At 39.6% G+C, this 22,930-nt stretch overlaps 1 protein-coding gene across 1 annotated transcript in view; it reads right to left on the reverse strand.

Annotated features, from left to right (window-relative positions):
• Positions 1-22,930, reverse strand: part of BCHE (butyrylcholinesterase) — a 52,531-nt gene that overhangs the window by 24,093 nt on the left and 5,508 nt on the right. The gene's annotated exons all lie outside the window — the stretch shown is intronic.

The following is a 22,930-nucleotide window of genomic DNA, read 5'->3' on the forward strand; positions in this document are numbered from 1 at the left end:
ACCACATTCAAAGAGTAGTTATCAATGGTTTGTTGTCAGTCTAGGGGGGCATATCTAGTGAGCGCCTGCAGGGGTCAGTCCTGGGTCTGGTACTATAAAATATTTTAATTAATGGCTGGGATAATGGAATGGAGAATATTCTTATAAAATGTATGGATGACACCAAGCTGGGTGGGGTTGCCAGGACTTTGGAGTACAGGATTAGAATTCAAAACAACCTTGAGAAATTGGAGAATTGGTTTGAATTCAACAAAATGACATTCAGTAAAGACAAGTGCAAAGTACTATGCTTAGGAATTAAAAATCAAATGCACAACTACAAAATGGGAAATAACTGACTTGTCAGAAAAAGATATGGGGAGGGTGTAGTGAATCAGAGGTTGAATATGAGTCAACAATGTGTTGCAGTGGCAAAAAAGGCTAAATCATTCTGGGGTGTATTAGTTGCAGTATTGTACATAAGGCATGGTAGGTAATTGTATTCTATTCAACACTGGTGAGGCATAAACTGGGGTACTGCGTCCAGTTCTGGGCACCACACTTTAAGAAAGATGTGGACTTACTGGAAAGAGTCCAGAGGCCAGCAAGAAAAATGAGGAAAGGTTTGAAAACCTGACCTATGAGGAAAGGTTAAAAAAACTGAGCATATTCAGTCTTGAGAAGAAGATTGAGGGGAGACTTAGTAACAGTCTTCAAATACGTGTTATAAAGAGGAAGATGATCAATCGTTCTCCATACCCACTTTAAATAGGACAAGAACTAATGGCCTTAATCTGCAGCAAGGGAGATTTAGGTTAGATATTAGGAAAAACTTTCTAACAATAAGGACATTTAAGCATGTAATAGGTGGCCAAAGGAGGTTGTGGAATCCCCATCACTGGAGATTTTTAAGAACAGGTTAGACAAACACCTGTCAGGGATGGTCTAGGTGTACATGGTCCTGCCTTAGCCCAGAGGGCTAACTAGATGTCTTCTTGAGGTCCCTTCCAGCCCTACATTTCTATTATTCTATTTTCCATTACATCTTTTTGTCTAAGAAAATGTCCTGAAACCATGCAGAGCTTCTCCGGGTTCTGACTGTGGCACAGCATCCTGTCATTCATGGACACTTATATGTTTCATGATGATAAGTCCTTAAACATGAGGCAGCCAAACTTATTTCCTGGTTTCCTCAACATTACATTGATGAAAGGGAAACTGTTCCTTAGATCTGATCTTCATCTTGAGTTGCATGACTGGAGCCAAGTAATTCAGGTGTCTCAGCCAACTTAGTAGGATCAGTTTCAGACAAAAATAGAGCCAAAATTTCATCAACATGTTGTGTCCACCTCACACAATGTGTGCAAACAACAGGGCAAAGCTAGATTGTATTAAAGTCACATTCCCATATTTCATATATAGAGTACACATACAGGCCCTATTCTGCCTTTGAACATATACTTGCTCCCGCTGAAGTCTGTGGGCTTGATTTTAATCTCAGTCTCACTGGACTAATAGCAGAATAGCTATATTGAGGTTACAGGAGCTAGACTAGAATTACATCAGTGTAACTGAGATCAGAATCTGACCCTTTGGACATTATATATCCATTAATTGGCAGCAAAATTTGCCCCTCAAGGTTCATGCATTATAAAACACAGCAGATTTGGCTTAAAGAGGGAACTTTTAGAAAGCTATACAATTTTAACAGGGGTTGTTCATTTCTGTATATTCCATGCTCATATGTAGTAGGCCTAGCCAAAAAATAAGAATTCCTTTTTGCAACAAATTCTGAGGTTTCAGAATTGGTTTTCATTCTACTTGGAACCAAATAGGACATCTTTCAGAATTTTTGGAGAGGAAGAACTATACCCCAGAATAGCCAATACCCCATGGTTAGGCCATTGCATGGGATGTGGGAGGTCAAGGTTTAAGTCCCTGCTCTTCCTGATTCAGGGCAGGGACTTGAACCAAAATCTCCCACATCCCAAGGAAGAGCTCTAACCACACTCTCTCTGTGATTTTGACCAAAAATTCCATCCTGGACTTGAGAAACCTTCCTAATGAAATTTTCATCAAAACAGCCATGTTTCTGCAAAAAGTTTCAGTTTTGATGAATCAGCATTAAAAAAAAAAGTTTTGGCAAATGTTCCCAACTGGTTTTAATATTAGCAACTTCTTTAGTAGAACAAAATTAACTTAGTTAATATGGAAATTGTGACATCCTTGCACACAGAGCTTTATTAATCATAATAAATATATTTCCATTACCTTATTTTTCTCAATAATATGATTGATACTATTTGAGAACACAATATAAGCATTCATTACATTTTTATTAGTATCTCCTCAGCATTACTTTTATGGATGATTTATCAATCTCACATCGAATTAGATCCAGCTTAATCTAAAATATGATGAACAGGGTATGGTCATCATTTTGCAACAACTCATTTCATTTTTTTTACTAGCATTCAAGTAATGAATTCTCCAAGACCTGTAAATTAGTGCACTTAATTTCAGTGAAAGAGCTTCAGTTGGCTTTCTGCTTTGTCCTTTTACCATTCCCCAACACAAATATCATGTTGGATGCTGAAATGCTCCAGAAGAAAGTTTTTTATGCTCAATTTTACAAATTTCTCAAGGGAAGATACAGCTAAAAATGACTTAGAAGTGTTTAGTTATCCTTTAGCTTAAGAACATAAGAACAGCCATACTGGGTCAGACCAATGGTCCATCTAGCCCAGTATCCTGTCTTTTGACAGTGGCCAATGCTAGGTGCCCCAGAGGGAATGAACAGAACAGGTAATCAAGTTATCTACCCCTGTGGCCCATTGCCAGCTAATGGCAAACAGAGGCTAGGGACTCTTCAGAGCATGGTTTTGCATCCCTGCCCATCCTGGCTAATAGCCATTGATGGACCTCTCCTCCATAAACTTATCTAGTTCTTTTTTGAACCCTGTTACAGTTTTGGCCTTCACAACATCCCCTTGGAAAGGATTCCACAGGTTAACTGTGTATTGCATGAATAAATACTTCCTTTTGTTTGTTTTAAACTTGCTGCCTATTAATTTGATTTGGTGACTCCTAGTTCTTGTGTTATGAGAAGGAATAAATAACACTTCATTATTTACCTTTCTCCACACCAGTCATGATTTTATAGACCTCTATCATATCCTCCTCTTAGTTGTCTCTTTTCCAAGCTGGAAAGTCCCAGTCTTATTAATCTCTCCTCATATGGAAGCTTTTACTCAAATGCTTTCAGCACTGGAAGTAGCACATAGTAAAATAGATTTCCATAGCTTATACACACAGCTATTTGGATTTGTGCATGTGTTTACGTGTGTATGTAATAAAATAGTAAGGAGAAACTTCTCCATTCATACGTTGAACCTGGGCAGAATATACAAATATTCCTCTTTAATAGGATCATATGCTGAAACACTGCCCAATTCCTTATCTCTTCATCTGTGCCCTGAATCAGTCACTATCACATTTCTTACCATTCTATGAAACTGGGTGGGTAATTGTTCAAGGCTTCTATGGTGCTATAATAATAATAATAATAATAATAACAACAACAACAGTGACCATGGTTCCAATTTGACCCTGATCTTTAAACAGTTTCTTTAAGGGAGGATGTGAGTGTGAATTTCTCTTTTATTGCTAGTTTTCATGATTTCCTCAACACCGGGCTGTTGTTCAGTGGGTCCTATTCTGCTGTGTGGTACCATGACAATGGGAAGCAAGAATGACTTCTGTCTCTCTTACATTCCCTATAGTTGATTTTACAAAGGCTGTAAGAACTATGAAAGTGGCTATGATCTGTAGCAATGTTTGCTCTGTTTAGATTCAGCATTGAGTAAGGGTTGATAAACAAATGCTGCACCGCAGGGGCAAGTTGTGGGAAGAAAAATTATTGTATGGCTCTTGAATTAATATAGCTTATTTCCCATCTCAAGTAAGACCCCAGTCTCTTCCATCCCACTTTTTCACAATGAGGGACTGCCCTTTAGACAAGATCCAGGTAGGTTGAGCAAGAGGATGAGGGATCTTTCACCCCTGCTCAGCCATGGACAAGGGCACAATCTAGCCTATTGAATTCAGTGGGAATATTAATGGAGTAGTGAACTACTCAGTGAGAGTAAGGACAGCAGACTCCAGCTCTTTGGGAATAAACAGGCACAAAGAGCCAGATTTTAACACCTGGCCACTCTGGGGGAGTAGTTCCATTAATTTCAGTGTAGTCAGAGACTACTTAATGAGAGTAAGGGTGGCAGAGTCCTGCAGTTTGAGGAAGGAATTAAGGACCATGAGATTGGGACCCCCAGTAATATTTCTTAACACTCAATTGTAGGCTAATGATTAAGTCACATTGCTGAGAGTTAACCATGCTGAGAGTCGACCAAACTAGACAAATAAAATATCTTTAATATCTTGACTAGGCTTTTGGGCAAGATGGATGAACAGTACATTTTATGGTCTGGAAGAGATGGTTTTGCTGTTCTCTCTCTCTTCATTTGGACAGAAGGGCACTCTTAATTAGCTGGAGAGCTGAAGAGGAGCACCAGGCATGTTTATGCTGTTCCAGCCCTTCAAAATGTAACTAGCTGTGTGAGGCACTAGATCATTTCAGAGAGTGGCAGGAAGTGTTTGTTGCATTAGTCAGGCAAATGTATCCAGATGTCTCACATAATTTCTAAAGGCCATGATGCATGATATTTATACCTATTTTCACTTTCTAGTCACAACACAACAACTGCTAGGCTAATAACAATTCTGGGATGTGGTTTGATTCCCAGAGGGACTACAAACCTGTGACAGCACACATTTGCCTCATGTAAATAGTATAACACTTCCAAGGATTTTTCTTAGACTGGAGGATGACGCTGGGACCTAAACTCATATTTACCTGCCCAATCTTACTGAAAGGAGTTGCAGATTTGGTGTTAAACCTTGGTTCAATCTCCCCAAACCCTGCTGAAACAATTTGTCCTGTCTCCTGTTTTCCTCAAACCCAGCTATCAGGTTCACACTATTCCTTGTCAAGTAGGCACTGGGGAGTGCCACAAATTTGATAGCTCAAACCCCCTCAGCTTGAGGAGCAATACTACTCAGTGTCAGAACAAAAAAAAAATAGTTCTGGAAACTCTGCTTCATGGCAGCATAGACAGATGCTGAAGAATACTTCAAAAGCTTGGGAAAATAAACACAAAAATATCCCCAGAAGCTCTAATTATTGTGTAAACTTTTCATTCAAGAAGAGAGGTCTGCAGGAATGCGAAAGGCTTTCACTGCATGAATAAATAGATTACATTTGATGCCAATATCACTACCAATTGGGGCCACCTATGTGTGATTCAGTATAATGAGTTGACTCTCCAGATTTTTTAAATTCAGACAGCTATTCAGCACATTTTCCCAAGTCAACTAATCATTTACCTTCTAATAAAATGATCTGATGGGCTCACTGGGTAAATTCTTTCTACTGTGCCAAAATATTTTATACTAAAATGCCCTCTTCTGTCTCTCTGTTATTTCAGTAACTCTGAGAGAAAAGACAAGATGACAGAAGCATTTTGCTACCCGGTCTATTATCCAAAGTTTGTGAATGTGCCATTTAGAATAACAAGACTGTAGGAAGCACCACTCCTGAATAATAAAATGGTAATGTGACACACTATCACTTCACAAATACATAGACTACCTTTGATTTCAATATCATTACCAACTGGGGCTACCAGTATGTGAGTTGGCATAATGAGTACATTCTCCAGATTTTTAAAATTAACACTTCTTCAGAATATTCTCCCACATCAGTTAATCAAATGATCTGATGAGCTCTCTGTGAAAATGCATCATGCCTAATATTTTATTCAAAAATGGTCTCTTTGGGGTTTTGATTCTCACAAGGCTAAAATAAAAGACAAGCTAACAGAAGTATTTCACTATTCTGTCTCTTATCCAAAGATTATGCATGGTGCCATTTGGAATAGTGAGACTATAGTAAGTACCAGTTTGAAAAGTGGTAACTCCATTGGTGGCATTATCACCATGTGGAATATTTAGTGTGGATGGGAAAAATGCATTAATATTATTCTTAAAAATCCAGTTCCCTTGCACTCTTTCCCACCTCTGGCACCTTTCAAACAAGAAGTCACAGTCTGACCCCAGGTTCCTATAGCACTAGGTACATGTATAATGCGGGTGGTTTTTAAACATATTAATGTACTTGTGTCATCTAATTTAATTTGATCTCTGTAGGAAGGGATTTCTGAAACTTTGCATTGTTATAATTTAATAATTAATGGAGATATCCCATCTCCTAGAACTGGAAGGGACCTTGAAAGATCATTGAGTCTAGCTGCCTGCCTTCACTAGCAGGACCAAGTACTGATTTTGCCCCAGATCCCCAAGTGGCCCCTTCAAGGATTGAGCTCACAACCCTGGGTTTAGCAGACCAATGCTCAAACCACTCAGCTATCCCTCCATCCCCATTTGTTCCTTAAATGAAAGATGACACAAAAAAACCAACTCTCTTAGGTCTTGATTCTGCAACCTTTACATTGAGTCTGACTTAGGCGATTATTCACATTGAACTGAGTAGAAAAACCATGTGAGAACATTGTAACTTGAGTAAAGGTTGCAGAACGAGACCCTCAGTTACTTTCTATGGAAAGTTTGTTTTTTATTGTTGTACTCAGTCTATTCCCTCTCCCCCTATATACAAAATAGAGTTTGTAATCTAATGACCAAGAAGGGGCTCCATTGCCTATCGTAAGAAATCTGCAGTATAACAGAGAGGAATATCAAAAGCAAACATTATTTCTTCTGCTGATCCCTGGAGAAATCTGTGTGATCCAGCTGGCTCTCATTTTAACTCCCAGAAACTGGAGAAGGACCTGACAGCTAGGGTTTCTATCACTTATACATGCTAAATAAGGCTCAGGATATTCCTTCCAGATTCTTACTTGATGACAACAGTGATGTGTATAAATGTCTGAAGCCATAAATTATTGTGGTATGCAGTATTCCACAGAAGTAACATTCTGCTGCTTCTGTTTTGGTCTGATTCTGTTCTACTCTACAAAAGACTTAAAAAGTGCAACAAGCCACAAAAGCTGAGATGGTTCTTGTGGATGAATTGCTTGGGTCTCATTTGTCAAGTTTTCTCACACATTAAATGTCCTCAAACTGGTCTTCAAAATTTTGGGACTAAAACAAATAAATAATGTATAGGGTCTAGGGAAGTCAATGTGTGCTACCAAGTGCAAAACCCCCTTCATGGACAACTAATCATTTAAACAGCTTGAATCTCAGGAGTTATTTTGAATTAAACCAAACTCTGCTCTTTTTTTTAAGTTTGTATTGGTTTAGAAAAAGAGTCTTTCCTCCCAATATGCTCCAGGCTCTCCTATTTCCCAGCTGGCAGAACCTCTCTCTTCATGATCTCCTAACACATTTTCATACCTCCCAATCCCTCTGTGCAACCCCTTACCACAGGCCCCTAACTCAGGGTCACTTTGGAGTGTCTTGGATAGGAAAGGCCTAGAACTGTGGAGGAGTAAGGAAAACCAAGATTGACATGAATGAATGAAATAATAATTACAAAAATAGATGGGACATTTGAGGGTGTGCGGAGAGACAACTTCAGTTTAGGTCAGCTTCAAATAAACATCTGAACTTTTGGGTATTTATGCAAATTGAATTTCCAAACATTTTGAGGTTCGCTCACCACTATTTTAACAGACACTGTTATTAACTTTTTACAGACACTGTTACTAATCCATAGTTCACAATTATGCTGAGTGGCTTCAATGTGAAGGACAGAGAGTCCTGTGGCACCTTTAAGACTAACAGATGTATTGGAGCATAAGCTTTCATGGGTATTCACCCACGAAAGCTTATGCTCCAATACATCTGTTAGTCTTAAAGGTGCCACAGGACTTTCTGTTGCTTTTTACAGATCCAGACTAACATGGCTACCCCTCTGAATGTGAAGGACAGTTAACATAGGCTGTCTAATATATACAAGAATAATCACATGTGTATCTCAGACTGTACTTGTATCTGCAAATAAAGAAGCAGACGATTTTTTATCCCGTATTGTCTTCCTCTTAACCTAAATGGAGCTGATACAGTACAGACCCGTTTCCACGTGAATCCGCTTAACGTGCGGTAGCACCATGCCTCCCAGTGCTACCTATTTAACACGTGAGACTCGTTAACACGGGGTACAGGAACTTGCTATATAGCGCTACAGATTTGCTCACTAACTCACTGACATAGAAATCGCCAGAAAGAGCAGAGTGGAAATGTGTTGTACGTCTTTACCACCGATGGCGGGGGGGGGGGGGGGGGGGGGGGGGGGCACAAAACACCTTTTGCGGCGCCGCTCTTTCAACTTGCCCCCCCCCCCCCCCCCCCCCCCCCCCCGTCGGCGTCCCTGCAAGTAGGGACCCTACCAACAGGGCCGCCGACGGGGGAGGCAAAAAGAGCAGGGACATTAAAGCGCTGCTGCGGCAGTGCTTTAAGGACGATCCTTTGCTGTGGCAGTGCTGGGCCACCGACGGGGCGGGAGGGCGCAGCAGCGTTAAAATGCTGCCGTGGCAAAAGACCCTGCAGCGCTTTAAGGTCCCTGCCCCTTTTGCCTCCCCTGACTGCCAATGCGGGGGAGGGCAAAGGGAGCAGCTGCCCCGGGGACGGCTATTTAAAAGGGCCCGGGGCTCTGGATGCCGCTACCACAGCAACGGCGTCTGGAGCCCCGGGCCCTTTAAATTGCCACGGGAACCCTGGGTGTCATGGACCAGGCGGCCTGGAAAGGCGGGCTGGGGTATGCTGACCCTTAGCCCCGCTCCTTCCACCCCAAGCCCAGCCCCTTCTGAGGGGCCAGAGCCCCTCAGATTTGAAAAGCTGATGGGAAATCTTACCAGAGAAAGCAAGGGGGAGGGGCATGTTTGTGAGGGCTAACAGAAGGAAAGTGACATGAAGTGGCAGTGTCCTTTTCTCACAGTCCAGATGCTATGAGAGCTTAGAGAAGAATGGGTTGTTGTCATCTGTATACATCTTTAGCTTTCTTTGGTAAGGACAGCAGAAATGATATGCTATGAGTCTATTAATTTCTGTATAATCCTTGTAATGTTCTAATGTTTTCTATTATGTTCTGGCCTTGTAGACAATATCATGTTGTATCCACAATAACCTTTGAGGTACTGGGATTCCAGGAAGTTCATCCTTAGGCTGCCAACTTACCAAATCACATCCATCACGGGCAGATTTGTTAGGCTTTGGTAATCAAGACAATGGTCAGAATATTTGAATAGCAGTCTCAGCCCCAAAAGGATCTCTTTGTTTTAAGCTACAGACAGCAGACCTTGGAATTTTGAACTGCTGTAGTGTAACCATAGACAGTCTTCAAATGGTTCAGGCTGTGTCCGAGGGGCAAAGCTGAACAAACATGAGGGCTGAAGCATCTGGGAAAAAAGACTGTAAAAGCTTCTAATTTTATGCCTACACTAAAATACAGTTTTCTGTGTGCAATCAACTGTGAGCATGAAATGATTGAATTTAGACATCAAACTTCCAGATTTGTGGGCCAAAAAACAACTGCTCCCACAAATCATGCAGCTAGATTGTTAGCTGCTATCATTTTCACCCTTAATTGACTGCACCTGTAGCTGATGGGAACAAAACCACAGGCACAGAATTAGACACCAGATTGAGGCCTCTGTGACAATTTGGCCCTAGATTCATAGCTATCTCTCTATCATTCCTCATTGCCACTTCTCTGACACAGATCACTTTCCATGGAAACCACTCTCTTGTGTTTGTGAGTGAATTGAAATGTGCAGGTTTCTGTTCCTCATATTTCTCATCAGGATTTCAGTTAAAAATTCTAGGATTATCTAGAAAAAAATAATAGCTTGCAAAAATTTTGCTCTGCAGTTTCAGTCTCTTATGAACTAAACTCACATGGCATTGTCCAGTCAGAAAAAAATGGAAAGCAGAACAGTTTTGAACTTGAGCTGTATCTATGGCAAAAGACCCGTGTCTATAAAATGATTAATTAATACTGATTATAGGTAGAAGTTAACACTAAATAGCAACAGAATTTGGATTTTCTCTAAAAATGCTGTTGTAAAAAGTTATGGTCTAGTGAAACTAAGTACTAATGTTGGACCCATGCTTTCTGCTCCCTGCTACAGCTCCAAAAGTGTATGTGAAAAACTTAAGTGTGCACCATCTTAGACATGCACAGCTCTTAATGTGGTCACAATTTGCACATGCACATAATTTATGCAATTCCCATCCTTCACAAATGCAAAGAGAAGTCAATCATGTGGAAAAGTGTGTCCCTCTGCCTCGGGGGCATCCTTTACTTTGGGGCAAGTGGGGGAGTCACTCCCCACCACCTTGGTTCCCCCTTTGACTTTTCATGGGTCTATACTTTTTCCACGTAGACAAGATTAGTTTTGATGAATCCTGATGTCTTCCAAAGTGGTTCAACATATTTACTATCTACTAGCTACCTGTAAGTTTCATATAGCTCCCCTCATTTTGGTATCTGAACACCTGACAAACAATTTTTTTTTATTATCTAGAGATGGGGAATACAGGCACAGAGAGACAAAGTGATTTGCACAAGGTCACACAAAGAGCCCATAGCATAATCAAGAATGGAACCTACGTATCCTGAGTCTTAGTCCAATGCTTTAATCACAAGACCATCTTTGGCTTGTCTTCATTAGGGAGAGACTCTTTACTTACTGCAATGGGTTTTACATTTTGTTAAATGGGATCATCATATATACAGCATTAAGTGGCACAATTCAAGACAAATCTTTATATTGTATTTTCAGTTGCTAGTTTGTTATTTCATTTGACTGTTCACTATGATGTTTACACAGTTTTTAAATGAAGCTCTGATTTGCCATTTGGAAGTGCAAGAACTTTTTCAGCAATGATTTGACCCACCTCTTGTCAAGAACAAAACTTCTATGTTCTGAATCTGATTTTCTGTACATATGGGGAAAAAATGTTCACCTTTTATGTATGTTGGCAATGATATTAAGCCAGTCTAAATATTTTGTAACCCTGCCCCATTTGAAATAAAATGGCTAAACCAAATATTCCTGTTTTCAATTTTGAAATTCTATGACAGCTTGTCAGTTTGCAAGCCAGAACCTCAGATGACTGCCAAATGCGTGTCTCCAATTATTGGCTTCATGCACGATGTACCATATCCAAATGTACCAAATAGCTAAACAGTGGTTCCCATTACTGCTTTTTAATATAACAATATGCGTGGACATCAGTACTGATGTTGAATGATGCCGAGTCATTTTAAAGACTCCTGAATAAAGTGGAAACAAGTGTTTATAATAAACACTGTATTTGTTAGGCATAGTCCATATTTTTGTTTTTGAACTATCTGTGAAGAAAGCATGATTTCCACAGATTTGTTTGTGGCTCTAAAATGAGTCGCATGGAAAAAGAGACAGTATTGCAGATGTTCCATAGCAAGGATGTGCGGAGGAGAGGGGAGGAGTAAATTAGATTTTACTCTGTGTGCTTCGGCACCTAATAATCATATTTATAAGAGCTTTCTCCTCCCATTCTCTTTCTGGAATTATAAAATGGTTCCAGTATGCCTCACGTTGCCAGGGATTCCTCTCCCCTAAATCATGTTCCCCTCCAACCAATCTGGCTTCTGCCCTCTTGACTTGACCAAAGCCACCTGACTAAGGTGACTAGTGTCTTGCACTAGCTAAATGATAAGGGTGATTCTGTGTCCTTATTATCTTCAATCTGTCTGCTGCTTGCAACACCACTGATCACTCTCCTCTTCCAGGTCCTTTTCCCTCTACACATTGATGATATTGTGCTCTCCTAGTTCTTGTCCTTCCTTGATGACTTAATGTGTCTTCTCATCCTCTCTTCTGCCGCTGTCTCTTGGTATCACACAGGGTTCTTTCTTCTGTCTCCTCCTTGCTGAACAATCTCTCTTTAGATTGTCTCATTGACTCCAAGAGTTTCAACCATATTATGAAGATGGTTGAAATATTGCTCTCCTTTTCTGTCCAATCTCACATCTGCAGTCTATCAGATAGCTCCTTCTGTATGCCCTAGTCTTTCCTTCTAACTCTTCTTCATTTCCTCTTTTCTCAACCAAAATGGACAGCTAGTCATCTCCCCGGTTTATAGAGTATCATCTTTTAATCTTCACTCTCCTTTTGCTCCCACAATTTATATGTAAGCAGAGTCAGGATGAGCTCTACCCTGACATCTGGTGGTGAATTATGGCGAGTGTGGAAAAGAACTCCAGGGGCTGATTGTGTTTGCATAGGCACACCCACTCGCCTGGCATGAAACAACAGCAACTGAAAGTGGTTACTTTGGCTGGTGTGGGATCCCCAGTTTTCTCTGTTATTGGGGCAGGAAGAATAAAGTTTTGTTACCCTGATTCTGTGAATCAAGGCCAGTGGAACTGTTGTATGACAGAAGGACTGAGTGAGTCCTTCACCATTACCTAAGTAGCACTTGCTTGACAAGGGGCATGGGTTAAAACCCCCAGTGAATTGAGAGAGGATGGGGACAGCTATTTGTACCTGATGATATGGCCCACCGCTGAGGGTTTGAAACACCAATTGCACTACCTCCTCTCTCCACTGTTGAATGCCAGAGCTAACTTTGATTCTATTAGGAGTCTAGTTACAAGCTGCTGAGCTGAATTCACTTTGAGCCAATGGTGCACTAGCACTGGGGCTCCCCTACTATGAGCTAAAATTGCTAAGAGCTGAAATCACAAAAGACCTAAAGTTAGTAAGATCTGATTTTTGGGTTGCTGGATTCAAGAACCAAAGGGAAAGGACACAGCCCAATTTGCTGGGGTGGGTTTTTTGCTCATGGTTTGTGTTATGAATCCTGTTTGTGGTGTTTTTCCAATTTAATGCTGATGTCGTTTACCTCATGTTATTAAACACTTTCTGTTACACTCAGACTCTGTGCTTGCGAGAGGGGAAGTATTGCCTCTTAGAGGCACCCAGGGGGTGGTATGTAATTGTCCCAGGTCACTGGGTGGGGGCTCGAGCCGGTTTTGCATTGCGTTATTGAAACAGAACCCCTAGATACAGAACCTGGCCCTTGTTGCTGCCAACTTAGATGGGCAGAAGGGTTACATATATATAGATATAGATCTAATATTTCTTCTTGTATAACCTTGTCACAGTCTATCTTTTTGTCTCTCTTCCCATTACCAGAGTGGGTGAAATTTTTTCCTAATGGAATGTTTTTCTGATAGAAAATGCTTTTTGTTGAAACTGAAAATTTCCAAGGAAAGGTGTCAATTTTAATGAAATTTCCTTTTAAAACACATTGAAATTAAGCTTTTTTGATAACATTGAAATGAGCAACCATATGAACCAAAAGATCCTTCTTCATTGAAACAGGATCCATTCTGGTCACAAGTGGTTTAACTTGTATCTTTCCCATTGCAGCTTCTTCATCTCCTGTTCTGCCTCTGTGGAGCTCAAGAACAAATAGTATGCCATTTGGTTATGGACTGCACTCTTTATCATCTTGATGGTGGATGGATGTGATTTATGTCTCTGGGTGCTGCTGCTGTGATGGAATGGCTGCATCACTTACCTGATATCTAATTAATTGTTTGTGCCAAAAGAAGCCATATGCCAGAAGAAGCTTCCCTATTCTCCTGATAAAGGCATCTTTCTCTTCCATGGCTCCAACAATATGTCTTCCCATACATCCTTAAACACATGTGAATTATTCCATTGTCTTCCTACCATATTTTGCATCTGGTTCAAACTCCTTGATCTCACCTACATTTTTCTGTCATCTGCATGGCAGAAAAAGGGCTACGTGAGGGTTTGATGAACCAATGTGGACCATGCCATTTGGCTCTAGATCAGAAGGTAAAGGATTCATGACAAGGTGTGCATTTCTTCTTTGAGAAAGGCTGAAACCATAAGCTTCAATCCAACAATCTCTGGGCTATGTTGAAATATGCTTTGAATCCTGGGCCCATGCACCCCTGAATTTTGTGCAAATCCATATCTGAATCAGAGTTTTGTGGCTTGGGCCCATTCATACATCTCTCTTTCTATGAATGTATGTAGCCCTCATTGCAGTAGTATCTATAGCCCATGTTTAGTTTATTTCCAGAAGCTAGTTTCCTACTCTGTGTCCAATGTGTTGGGAAGATAAAAAATGAGTTTCTAAATTTTCTGTTTTCTACCATATATGTTCCTTTCTACACAACTAAGTCTTGGATCTTTAATTCAGTCTGCTTTCTAGACTCAAGATGAGGCTTCTGTTTTTGTACTCACTGTTCTGAAACTACTCCCTGTATGTATAGTGTGATAAATTGGTAAGAAAAGCACTGATGTTTGTCATATGCCCACCACAGGAACATTAGGGGAAGACTATAATAACCAGGTAAGATCCTTCAGAGCTTTAACCATCAAAGTCACACAGGTTCCCCTAAAATATAGGGGCGAATATTTCAAAGGCTAGTTTTTGTTGTTGTTTTTTTGTTTGTTTTTAAAAGGCTGCAAAAGATTGGTTTAACCAGTTGTGAAAACAGCGAGGCAAATTTTGCAAGTTTCTTTTTATAGGAGACATTTTTCACAAAGCCTTAAAAATATTATATTTATATGTTCTACTACTTTCTGACTTGAGCCTTTGTCTTATCTGATTTGTCTGTCTCCTTGTCAATTTTCCTTCACTCGTGTCTAGAAAAATACACTGAATAAACATAATGAATAAAGGAATGCAAAAGGCATAACCTAGCAACAACTGATTTGCGATGCCATACATTTTTCCATGATAAATAAAGCCTCATCTTACTAGAAGGTAGCAGAGCATTCTGCTGACTATGATTGATAGTACTAGTTCGTGTCACTCATTTACTTCCAAAAGCTATTTGAAGAGCAGCAAAAGTGACGAAGAAAAATGAAAGTAACAAATGTGTCTGTCATCATGGACCTCACTTAAAATAAAGCATATAGGGAAAACTTCCAGATAAAGCCCACCAAAAACTCAATCCACATTGACTAGGTCTTCATGTCTGAACATAGATAGATATACAGAGCCTGATATTCAACCTCTAGTGACTTGACTGGGTCTTCATCAAGCAAAACATGTCTGAATCCATTCTGCTGAGCTCTGCTAGGTGCAGGTCTGAAAGTGCTAGCCATTCAAGTCTCAGGCTGTCTGAGGCCTGGTTCAGACCTTGGTCTTAAGGCTGCTCTAACCTAGGTCCAGCTGCAAATGGTCCCAGGTAACAATAGCAACTGAAAAACATGAGTCAGGTAAAGTGAAAGACTATTTAAAACAAACAAATTAATTATGATTTTGTTCTGGAACCACCATCTTCCCCCTACCAGTTCTTTTCTTATGCTTTATTTCTTTACAAAGAAACAACAAAATCTCTTTCTCTTCTCTAGCCAGGAGAGATTTCTTTTTTTTTAGGGAAACCATAAACAATGTTGTCTCCTCCTTGCTCAAAGTTGTGGAGAAAGATATTCCCTAAAATTAAGCTTATGAAACTAGAAATACTCTGAGTGAACTACAGCATTTGAAAAACATGGAAGAATCTGACCCAATGCTAAAAAGTTCCATCTCCAGTTCAGCCTATTAAAAGCTGAAATGACTAATGCAATAGCAAAAAGCTGCAGGTGACAGTGAATGTAAGTAGAAAATAGGTAAGGCTTTGACTTCCACTCACTGGAATCTTATTGACAGTTTAGTAATATTTACCTTTCTCTGCCCTTTAAAGAGCATTAGTTGTGAGCCTGGTGCTGATGACATATTGTTCAACAGAGGCCACTCCTAAGTATCTGCACTTTCTGCTTCAATAAAAAGAATTCAATTTGAAAGCAAAAAGGTTGCTGGAAAATACAACTGTTCACCTGTCAATAAACTTCAGATGAAAGAACATCAGAGATACAATAAAAGGCACATAGTTATTGAAAGATAAAAGCACTCGAGTCACATCATAAAGGCCAATAACTCTCTAGGTTTTCCAAGGAAACAAAAATGCTGAATATTCGAATGTGGCTCCTGTAGACAGAGTGTATGTCAGACCATGTTATCTTTATTCATCACCAACATTTCCTTGTGCACCCTCAGCCAATTCATTAGGGTAAGTTTCTGGTCTCTCCTTGTTTTGCTCAATGTGTTGGAGAGCCATAGCAGCCAGACAAAGGTGCTCTGATGTCATGTTCTTGAACAGACCAGAAGCAGGTAGCATAATTCAGGGAGTACTGAGAGAATGGATTGTACAAAATAGCATTCCTTTTCCCGTTTTTTTTCTTTCCATAAATATCATGCACTTCCCCTTCAGAGGTCAGATGATAGTAGATGTGCAATTGGTTGGTATCTTGTCCATATTGCTAATGCAGCTGGCCACATCCCGGGATGGTGGGGTTTCTATGCTGCATACTAGCCTGCTCCGTGATCTTATTGCTCAGGTTTGTATACTGCCTGGATTCTCCGATTGGAGGAAAAGACCTTCTAAGCCCTCAACCTACTTTTAGCAACTGCACAAGAGCAGTCAGAATTTTGCTCTTAATCTTCATGCAAAGCACTTAGGAAAGATTTCTAGGGAAATGGTCACAACAACAGAACATTTGCATCAACAAAATGACCTAGTTAGCAGAGAGCTATTGTTCTATCAAAGAACAATCCAGCTGTCAAAAGATTCTTTTCATCAGTAAAATTCAGAATCATTCTCATATGAAAGGGTTAATCTCAAACTGTATCCTGCTCTCCAACCATTCATACAATCATCACTGATGTGGCTGAGTAGTAGGAAAAAGAAAATATAAAATGATAGCTAATCTACCAACACAAGAGTAAAGAGGCCACTTCGGTGTAAGCTAGACTTTGGCCTTAACTCTTTTTGGCAAAGAACGGTGGCTTCTGTTTGAACTACCATAGTGACGACATCAGAGGTTGTGGAACGGCCTTCCGTGGGAAATGGTGGGGGCGACGGACCTGTCTGGTTTTAAGATTAAGTTAGATAAGTTTATGGAGGGAATGGTTTAATGGTAAAACATAGTAGCCAAGGAATACCAAGCAATGGTAGGTAAATAGTATAATGGCTAACAGGGGTCAGGCTAGAGACTCTTGCCTACATGCTCGGGGTCTTACTGATCGCCATATTTGGGGTCGGGAAGGAATTTTCCTCCAGGGTAGATTGGCTGAGCCTCTGGAGGTTTTTCGCCTTCCTCCGCAGCACGGGGCAGGGATCGCTAGCAGGAGGGTCTCTGCCAATTGAAGTCACTAAAACACAGGATTGGGGACTTCAACAGCAGAGTCCAGGGAAGGGGTAGGGACGGTTTTGTGGCCTGCAGCATGCAGGGGGTCAGACCAGATGATCATAATGGTCCCTTCTGACCTTAAAGTCTATGAGTCTATGAGTCTATAAATCTTTTTCATTATCATGTGAGATAATTTAGAAATGTACTCAGATTACATGGAATCTATTCAAAGTTGGATTTATTCTGAATTTTTAGCAAGATAGCAAATAAATATTTTCAAAATAACTCTTATTTTTAGTGAAGTTGGGCTAAAGAGGAGGCATTTGGATTAGATCTGGATTAGGATCAGGCTAGGATTTGAGTATCAGGCTGAAGGCCAAATCAGAGTGTAGGTTTGGATTGCATTTGCAGGCATGGAAGTCTTGCAAGACTTGCAAGATACCCTGGAGATTTTGTCCCAAAATGGAAGAAATCTAAGTAAATCAGCTGATAGCATGAGATTTCTATTCCCTTGAGTCAAGGAGCACTAGAAAATAGAGATCCCTGGGTCATTATTGAAAATTATGCACATCTGATGATCTTGATGCAATTTTCAATGGTGGAAAGTTCACAAAGGTCTCACCCTATTGGACACCAATTGTTGCTCTTCTTGTCAGACTCATAAGAGAGACCATGGACTGAACTACTTTCTCACCCTGAGAGATGGCCTTTCAGATCAGGGTTGAGACACACTGATGTACAGTGTGAAGTCTGCACTACTGTTGCTCATATTGCATCTGTGGATAAATAGAGGAGTTCAGTCTCTTAGGCACCCAGTTTTGCCTTTCATGCTTGTGAGTGGTACAGGATTGCCTGGCCTGGAGATAGAACTCCTCTATTTATCCACAGATGCAATATGAGCAACTGAAGTGCAGACTTCACACTGTACATCAGTGTATCTTAACCCTGATCTGAAAGGCCATCTCTCAGGGTGAGAAAGTAGTTCAGTCCATGGTCAGGCAATCCTGTACCACTCACAAGCATGAAAGGCAAAACTGGGTGCCTAAAGACCAGTACCTCAACCTATGATTTGCATCCTAAAATCAGGCTATTTCCTTAGAGTCCTAAATAGGAATTTTGGTGTGTAATTTTAGACATCCAACTTTGAATATTTTGGCAAACATGTTCTAACTGGCTTGTTTCTGGCTCTTAATGTCTTACCATAGACTAGAGTACTGTTTTTTGCATCCTGATTAAAAAAACAGAAAATCCTAATCCGCGAGAGTGTCTCCTGGCAAAGTGGCCAGTCTTGATTGACACCTTTATTTTTAGTGAGGTTGCCAGATAAAAGTGCCTACAGACTTGGAAAACTGAAGCAACTGTCTTGTATAAAATGTTCTTGGTCTTCATTGTTTTGGAAAACTTCAGGCCAGTTGACAGCCCTATTTTATTAGGCAAACAAAAGAATCAAGGATTTATATATCACTAGGGTACATTTTGAAGGAATCATTTGTCTTTTTTATGATAACTTTTTTTTCTGGTTTTACATGACATCAGGTATTTCTTGAGAATGGAAGACCGTTCTTTTAGGATCATTGAACCTGCCTGTTTCAATATGAACTTCCTTAATCCCAGCACTCATGTCTGGATGAAAAATATAGGGCCAGAGTGCAAGCTCAAAGAGAACCCATGAGGAACATGCAGTTACAAGCCACAGCACCGAAGGCTAAATGAAGTACTCTGTCCTTTCTGAGGTAAGTTGAGCCATCTCGAAATTACCTCCAAGTGTAAAGTCATTGAGACAAAAAAAATAAAAATCTTTCAGCTTTTGCTGAGCTTTTCATATCTCTTTTCATATGCAGGCTTCTGTTTCCTCCCTCATGCTTTGGTATTAGTGCACATTAGAATATTAGGTCAAACGCCCTCAGTAATAACTGTGCTGTATAATCTTTCTGATTTTCATCTTTTTTTCTAGTTTTCTCCTCTGGTACTGCAAACATCAATGGCAAAGGCACTTTTGCCCCTATATACTTATCGTTTTATTGCACCAGAATTTACTATGCATAATATGTCAAATGCAAGAAGTATTTGTATTTTTATGAATCTGTAGTGCACGGTCAGACATGTCAGGAAGAGGGGAGGCATACTCTACTCCTGATAATTTTTAGAATCAATTTGATCCACTTATTCTAAACTATGGGCAGCTTACATTGGTTAGATCCATGTTTTTGTTTATGAAGTGAGTGGCATCTAACAGGTTAACTAAGTAGAAAACATACCAATGTGATTGTTTTGCTGGGGATTAGAATTGCATAGATGTATTATCTACCACAAATAGTCATGTTTTCAATACTTGTGGTAGAAGCAGATAGTGAGTATTTTCTGTTTGCTGTGGAAACCACTTGAAATACTATCTGCCAGCTAATCTAATTATAGTCCAAATGATAATCAGACTAGATGACATGACTATTGGCTGACAGTCTTTCACAAACTTAAACTTGCACACACACACACCTTACGTTGCCTAATTTTAGCTTGCACTGTGCCCTTATCTCTGTAACTTCATCTTACCAAGCAGGTATTGAGAAACAGGAAACTATGTATTATACATCTGAAACTATGCTAATACCAAAAGCACACATCTAAATATTGCTCTGCAAAATCTCTATGAAAAGAGAAGCTCATTTTTAAAACAAATAAATGTTTCGATTTAAATTGAAACATCTACACTTTTAGATATAGTTGTGGTGGCTACAGCATTGTCATTATCTGCAATTTTCTGCAGGATAGGTTTGTAAAAGCTGCAGAATCTAGTGGAGATCCCTAATTCAGTCTTAATTCCTGTTGAAATGTCTGATCTCCACTGGTTTCAGAGTGCTATGGATATTGGATCCATCCTTAACCCTTAAGCAGAAAAGGTTACCAAGTTTTAGCTGACCTCACTGTATAGGCTCCAGAGTAGCAATTTATTGCAAAAAATTAATGCATATTTGATAGTAAAGCATCAAATGCATTCCTTTTCTAAAATGCATCCCAATGTTAAAAAATTACTCAATGCAAGTACATTTTGTTGCCTAAAATGCATATATAGTTCTGCCATCGATGCTATTGAAAAGAGTTCTTGGATTAAAATAATTTTTCAGTAATATAAAACTTAGATTAAAATACTATTCATTTGAAGAGTTTATTTCTCTGTCGTGTATGATAGAATTCAGAGAGATGGCAAATATGTAGTATCTTAATTCCTTTTATAATGCTCATTAGTACAGTCAAGAAAGCCTCCATTGAAGCCTGCTAAAGGAATAGATTGGCTAAATGAATTATTTTCCATCAAGCCAAACAATTACAGCTCTTAAAGGGAAAATCTGTTAAAGGAATGATTCATTTAAACAGATTGTTAGCTCCCCTCAATGTGTAATGTAAAATTAATACAAAAGTAGGCCTATTAAATACATCTCACCAAATCAATTTTTGCCATTCTTATTGTTCATGAAATAATACTGCCCTCTTAAATACCTTATAAATGCATAATCAACTTAGAAGAATAATTTGGGTGAGAAATGTGAAGCAACAGTTTATGAACATGAATATGTTTCTAATTAAGCAATATGTGCCTAACAGTTTGCAGAGGACACAACAATTGGGGGAGTGGTAAATAATGAAGAAAACAGTCCCCAATTCAATGTAAAGTCATACATCTTGGAACAAAGAATGTAGGCCATGCTTACAGGAAGGGGGAACCAATCCTCGGAAGCAGTGACTCTGAAAAGGACATAGGGACATGATGGATAATCAACTAAACATCAGCTCCCAGTGTGATGCTACGGCCAAAAGGGCTAATGTAATTCTTGACTATATAAACAAAGGATGCTGCTAAGTAGGGGTAGGTCCACACTACCCGCCCGATTTGGCGGGTAGAGATCGATCTTCTGGGATCAATTTATCGCGTCTCATCTGGATGCGATAAATCGATCCCAGAAGCGCTCCCCCGTCGACTGCGGAACTCCTGCTCACTGAGAGGAGGAAGCGCTGTCAATGGGGGAGCTTACCTGCGCCACATGGACCTGCAGTAAGTAAACTTAGTTTGATCTAGGAAACTTTGACTTCAGCTACACTATTCTCATAGCTGAAGTTGCGTTTCCTTGATCGATCCCCCACCCCAGTGTGGACCAGCCCTAGGAGAGAGTTCAGAGAAGAGCCATGAGCATGATTAAAGGATTGGGAAAATATGCTATATTGTGAAAGACTCCAGGAGCACAGCCTGTTTAGTTTAACAAAGAGAAGGTTAAGGGGATCACAGTCTATAGGTATTTAAATGGAGAACAGAAAATAGATAGTAAAAGGCTCTTCAATTTAATAGACAAAACTAAAACAAGACCCAATGGCTGGAAATTGAAGCTAGACAAATTCAGACTAGAAATAAGGCACACATTTTTAGAAGTGAGACTAATTTACCAATGAAACAACTTACCAAGGGTTGTGATGGATTCTCCTGACACATGGATGATCACTGACAATTTTAAAGCAAGATTGGATTATTTTTCTAAATTATATGCTATAGTTCAAAGTGAAATTAATTTGTGCAAGTACTATGGCATCTACTATATAGGAGATTAGACTAGATTATCACAAAGGTCCACTCTGGGTTGTAAACTATGAATCTATGAATGAAAAATGGTTAGGGTATGATCCAAAGTTGAAGTCAGTGGGAATCTTTTAAATGACTTCAGTGTGTTTTGTATCAGTGCATAAATAAATTTAAGGAAATAGCCATCTCAGAAGCCAGTTACTGTAAGGTTAAAAAAATATAGATAAAGTGATTTCTTTTTACTGTGAGGATAAGTTAAATACTGAAGTGTGCATTGCCATGGATACAGTTTTCTATTTACAATATGGATTTTTCCCCCCTAAGTAGATATGTGTAAAGTAACCAGAAGGCATGGCTTCAATTCTCAACATACCACTAAAGCAATGGTTTTCAAACTTTTTAGGCTGCATACCCCTTTCAAATAATGTAGTCTATCATATATACCCATCTGAGATAGGGTCATAATATACCTATGAAAACAGAAAAAAATAAAAAAAACAGGAAGGCATAACGTGATGCAATGTCTGCCATTACAAAATTTTTCTCGCATACCCCTGATGAGAGCTCACATACTTCTCGGGGTATACATATCCTAGTTTGAAAACCACTGCACTAGAGTTATAACATTAAGACTAACTCTGTATGGATCTACTAATGGCTATCTTTAGTGTAAATGTTTTCAAACCTAGAGGATATTTCTATGATGCCTATAGAAGTCTTACGCAAATCCACTAATACAGATACTTTCCTCCACCGTATGGAGACAATAGGTGTTATAGCCACTATTCCAGTCCATATGCTGGAACAGAAGCTGGGTAGATTGGTTGTGGGGGTTGGATTCCATCCCCCAAGTCTCACTTAGTGCCTCAAATAAAATTTTGTTCTTTGGGTTTTGTGGTGAATTTCAATCTTAGGGTGAGTCACACTTAAGTCGACCAGAGTTTTGCCATTTACTTCAATAAGATCAGGATTTAACCCATAGTGTGTATGAGGTGTATGTATTATGTTTTTGCAGCTTGAAATTCTTCCCTTCATTTGCAACAGCTGCTGCCATGAAAAAAAATGTGTTGTGGTTGCCTTCATAAGTGGGTAGCAGATGACT

The sequence above is a fragment of the Trachemys scripta genome, chromosome 9 (genome assembly GCF_013100865.1).
Source record: "Trachemys scripta elegans isolate TJP31775 chromosome 9, CAS_Tse_1.0, whole genome shotgun sequence".
NCBI classification, from domain to species: Eukaryota; Metazoa; Chordata; order Testudines; family Emydidae; genus Trachemys; species Trachemys scripta.